The sequence below is a fragment of the Diadema antillarum genome, unplaced genomic scaffold, assembly GCF_040938485.1.
Source record: "Diadema antillarum isolate AM-2024a unplaced genomic scaffold, OU_Dant_1.0 seq00000315_RagTag, whole genome shotgun sequence".
Classification (NCBI taxonomy): Eukaryota; Metazoa; Echinodermata; class Echinoidea; order Diadematoida; family Diadematidae; genus Diadema; species Diadema antillarum.
This window is the reverse complement of record NW_027271335.1, coordinates 439710-445481: the sequence shown is the minus strand read 5'-3', so window position 1 is coordinate 445481 and position 5772 is coordinate 439710. Positions and strand designations below refer to the sequence as shown.

Here is a 5772-nt window from a genome sequence, read left to right as displayed (position 1 = left end):
CAGATCTTGAACAGCAAGGATGAGCTGGGTTTCACATGATCGTTTCTTGCAGAAGCCATGTTGTTCATCATGCAGGACATTGCGGCTGTCTAGGTGGTCCATGATGAAGCTGCATACGATGTGTTCCAGTATTTAACAAGAGATAGATGTTAGGGAGATTGGTCGGTAGTTACCTTGGTGGTTTCTTTCACCTTTCTTATAGGTGGACACAACATTGGCTTTCCTCCAATCATCATAAATTTCACCCTTATCCAAGGATGTCTGAAAGAACAGTGTAAATACTGGAGTAAGTTCTGCTGCAAGATCTTTCAACAATCTCACTGGGATGACGTCTTGACCAGTTGCTTTGTGGACCTGAAGATTTGAGAGGAGTTTAAACACACCACTTTCTGAGACCATAATGTTCTTCATTGCTGAAGGACTGGGGCCTTTGTCTACCATGCAAGATGGATCCTTATCATGATTAAAGACTGATACGAATTGGTCATTCAAGATGTCGGCTTTCTTTTGACTATCAGAGTAGGTTATGCCATCTTGCCCCTTGAGTGGGGCAATGCCTGTGGTGTCGCACCGCTTGCTGTTAATAAAGGACCAGAAGTGCTTTGGGCTGTGGGTGGCATCTGGACTGATGATGTTGGTGATGTACATGTAATCATTGTAGGCCTCTCTGCAGGAATTTTTGTGGAATACTTATATGTTTTCTGTTGGAAATGGAAAAATTGAATTAATGAAATGAATGAAAGAATTTAATGGAGATTGTACGAAATATATATTGACAGCATTTCAAACGCACCTCATATAGGCCCTACTTGTATGTATAGTATTATGCATAGTACATTAACCAATTTCTTACTGTGAATGCAGCAGATATATGTGCCGTCGTGTTGCTCGTTACTCTACTTCCCGCTGCGGTGTTATCTTATGAGGGGACCAGAATTACAGGACAAGCTGGCCAACAAGTACGCATACCATGCACCTTCACGGGTGATATGAGGAACTCCTATTGGTTCTATCAAGAAAACGAAGGAATGGAACGGAAAAAAGTCTTAACCTACTTCAAACGAGAACTCACATACCATGGAAACTACACCTCGGACCATGTCCAACTGGATGTCGAAACATCGACTCTAGTGATCATGTCTGTTTCCATCGCGGATGAAGGGATCTACACGTGTGACGTAGACAGGATAAACCAGACAGCAGTGTTGGATATCGTGTCTTGTCTCGACGTCTTTGGTATGATTTTTCCCAACAAGTGACAATCAGTTAACTGTATATCGAAACAAACACGCACACACACATACTTAAATATCTATATTCGTATACAAGTATACTAGTATTTGTCGATTTACATAGATATTTGATTGCCTACAGTGCCTCTCGAGACAACATTATGATAACCTCTGCAATTTTAGAAAATCCATATAAGTCTAGTCATATGATGCCGACCCAGATTGAATCTACTTTATAACCTTACGTATTTAGTTTCTTTTTGGATACATATAGATGCCATTAGGATAAATCGTACACATTTCTGTACTTGGTATTGTTTCTTCTTCAGCGACACCATCCAAACCTTTTCCTGAGATTACGGAATGCAACGCCACTGGCCAGGAAGAAATTTGCAACTTATCATTCTCTGCAGAAACAGAAACTAATAATCACGTGCATTTTGTCAGGATTCTACCCCGATGGCAAGGCGACACTAGAATGGCTGCATCAGGACCTTACTCCTGAGTCTTCGGTTCAAGAAGATGAAACGTACATTCTAACTATCAGAAGTACCGTGCCCCGTGAAGGAAATTACACTTGCGAAGCGTCATATGTATTACCTAATGGCACAGTGACCACAGGAAGAAAGCAAGTCTTTATAAAAGAAATGGAAGCTGATAATCAAGAAGGTAATCCAAAGCTGGGTAATTTGATTTTGATTTTGATTTTGATTTTGATTTGATTTGATTTATTTTTATTTTGACAGAATATTAAGATGAAGATTTTGATAAGATATCATTTTGATACATTTACAAAATGCATTCATAGGCCTACATTATACACAAACATGCACATAGTTTGTACATGAAATATGTTATATATTTTGTGTGGATCGTCATAAGCTTTGAAAAGCTTGGCTGAGACGTCCAGTAGGGATAACTAAACAAACATATGTGTTCTTGATACATGTTGCGTAATTCGTCGTGCGCATGGCAGATTGTCCTTAGCGCGCTTCCATGCCGTCAAACCCCCGTTTGAGGCGAGACCCCATCGCCAAACGAAGCTGATGGGGTGCTATACCCCCCCCCCCCTAACGATTCCTCGTTTGAGAGTTGGGAGTAGATGTACTTGCCCATCACTGCAAAATAACCTTCTACTCAGGCGTGGCAAACCTGGAGGCCAAGCCAGGGTTTAATGACTGCAACAGCTGTCACATTACGTAAGAGTATGATAAGGATATCTGCCTGTGGCAGACCATTCAAAGTGCACTCAATTTTCTCTATTCTTTCTAAAGTTTTAGATTTTATATTCTATTGAGAAATTCTATAGTCATCCGTTTTGAATTTCGAACGAAAAATTTTGACCCATAAATAACGAAAATACAGGAATAAGAAGGAGAGCATTGTAGAAGTTTGTCGACACACACACGCACCAAGGAGCTACATAGCCCATGCCAAAAGCAAAACAATCTCCTCCTCTCGCGGGTGCCCCCCCCCCCCCCCCCCCCGTGGCGGTGACTGATGCTTAGATTAGGCCAGGGTCAAGAAACAGGTGTTTTATATCTTTGGTTTTTAAGTCCTTGATTGCCAATATATACACTGGTATTGTCTACAGGGGTGTAGCTTCTTCAAACGAGAGATTTGCCTCATGCCCTGCGCATGTCAGATTATTGTTAACGCAATTCCCTGCTCATTGCGGACATGTATAACTGTATTACAAATTTGAAATTAACCACTCAAAAATTTAAACAGGTAAACTGACGCGCAACATTGCAAAAGACCTGTAATACCGACCGACCGATAATGATTCCCTCTATACACCCTGCCCTCGTTTGAGTGCTCCCTCAAATAAACATTTATTCTTGCACCTCGATTTATAGCTCAAAACATTTCTGCGTAAGGCCATGAGCTCCCCTAATATGTCTTTCACATCCATTACCTGATATATATTCCTGAAAGATGTAGTTGACAATTTCAAAAACACAAATTCAAGAAGGATGATGCTAGGCTAGTTATAGGATATAAGTTACAACAATTAAGAAGGAGAAAAATGAGTCAAACTAAACTACGGAAGGTACAAATTTAACTGATTTTTACGCTTGGAGATGCACTCCTTCAGTATCGAACTCGGGAGGAATATATGTTCATAGAAAATTCCACTTTTTCCGATTTTGAATCCCCATAAAAATCCTCGTTAGTGGGTGGATAGTATATCCCCTTCAAACTTCTCGGAAGATATGGGGTGGGGTGTCCTGTGATAAAAAGAAAGAAAAAGACTATTGAAATTAGATTTCGGAGAATATATTATCTGAATGTCACAATATGATGTATTTAATCTATGGAGTTCTAGAGTGACAACGACATATAGGGTTTTGCTTCTTAAATCATCAGTCGGACATTCAATGAGTACCAGACAATAAATCAGGACATCATCATTTTGTATCCGGAAGGTGATTGGGAAAATTAAGGTTCTATACACCTTTGATTAGCGAATATGTTCCAGGTAAAAAAAAAAAAAAATCCATCAAAATGCTAATAAATAGAAAAAAGAAAGGGAAAAGTATAACCTTAAAATAGGGAAGGGGTGTGTGAACAAGTCTCCCGTCCCCTTCCCCGTCGAGATCACAGCCTGTGGTCTTGGAGTATCGGAGGAAGATGTCATAAATATATAGCTACCATAAGTATGTATTATGTATCATCTTTCCTGAATTTGAGTTACCTAAATTATTGTCAAGTTAATCGACTTTTCTGAGGTTCTCGCATGACGTGTACTGTAACATAAATCATGGCCTCCATCTGGTGGAATATTATATCGTTGGGAAGAACTACCTGTCGGAGAGAAAATTACATGACACACCATGGTTGAAACGTGACAAAACGTTCATTGGCAGTATGGTTATCAGTGCGGAAACGTAACGGGGGTATGCGGGATACCACTGGCAACGTGTTCGTATTGTGTATGCTTGCGCGCTTGAGGGGTGTGTATGACATGTATAATCGCAAATTCACTACTCCTGAAACGAGGCCAGCAACCGTCTGATTTGAACGATGCCTGTGTTTACATATTCAACTCCAAAATTGTGCACGGTCAATAATCATTAAAAAAAAATCGTCAGTAAGAGCTTGTACTCACTGATGATTGTATGTTAAAATTAAAATTGTCAACCTTGCGAATTTCATTTTTGATTATTTTAAGGAAATACGTCTCGAAGAGGAGAGGAAAGCCCTTTCATTTTGTACTGGAGAGAGGGAGAGAGAGAAGGGAGAGAGAGAGAGAGAGAGAGTGAGAAAGAGGGGGAGGAGACGCACCGATCCGTGCGGCAACTCATGAATGATAATATTCATGACTGTGCAAAATCGTGCTATTTCGGGATGATTCGCGATCTCAGAAACGCGGGGTGTGCCTCAACGGTTATTGGTTATAATTATATTATCAGTAAAAACACGAATAAAAATAGTAGTTTGTAGTAGAATCTTCGCTGTTAAATGACTCCTGATAATTATGACACGTGTAAAGAATAACTATTAAAGAGAGCTCTGTCCAAATTTCATCTTAAAAGGGCCTCGGGGCTTTTTTAAAAGATTTTTTTTTTTTTGTTCTCAAAGTTAGTGTTCCCATACTAGTGTGCGATGGGAAGAATCTTTGCTTACATTACTGGAAGAGTCTTTGATGTTCTTGAGCATTTTATTTCTTCAATTTTTTTAGAAGTCAAAAGTTTTTGCGTGTGAGTATATATACCCTCGCTCTTCCAATAAGAACATGATGAGGAAAGGAAAAGCAAGTAACGCAGCATGTCCACGGGTAACAAGTAATTTAAAACGCAATGATTTACTTGCATCGATTTGTTTTTCTATTAGGACAAAGCTAGTTTTACACGCAAGGATATCGTACATAACGCATTGGAAACTTTCTTTTCTGTCTTGGGCGTTTTGCTGCTCAGTCAAGAACGCCTGGATCATAATTGGGCCAATCGCTGCAGTGATCGTCGCTATTTTGACAGCCGTCATCATCATCATCATCACCATATTGATACGCTGGAGGAAAAGAAAAGGAAAAGGTGTGCACCCAGAAGGTTTTTGGTTACAAAATGATACATACCGATGAATGGCTGCTTTGTAATAGAATTTCTCGGCAGTTGCATTGTTTTAATAATTCTATTTGACATAATATTGTGCACATATATCGGTGAAGGGCCTATGCAATTGTAAGAATGATTCGTTGATATTCAATTCACTACGCAGGATACAATCGAGTAACCAAGATGTTGTACATGACGGTGGTTAAAGGGGATAGACGTTTGCCCATGAACATTTTCTTTTTGAATTTATCACTTTGCCCCCCCCCCATGAGTTTCTTATGATCATGTTGGTGTGTTTAGACGAAGGCTCCATCTTATTTTTCCTACTATACTTGATTATACTATAAGTCAGCGATACCTATGTAATTTGACCACTACGTTTATTATCAGTATCGAGATAGTTGTAGGTTCAGATGAATATGTCAAATAATTTGTACTGTATTATCTTCTTTTTCGGATAATAGTATTTCTATGTCATTTTC

At 39.4% G+C, this 5772-nt stretch overlaps 1 long non-coding RNA gene across 1 annotated transcript; it reads left to right on the top strand.

Moving 5' to 3' along the window:
- Positions 1-982: 982 nt before the first annotated feature.
- Positions 983-5231, top strand: LOC139730482 (uncharacterized). The gene is made up of 3 exons (XR_011710933.1): positions 983-1236; positions 1562-1901; positions 5153-5231. It is a non-coding gene; the product is annotated as an uncharacterized lncRNA (long non-coding RNA).
- Positions 5232-5772: the final 541 nt, after the last annotated feature.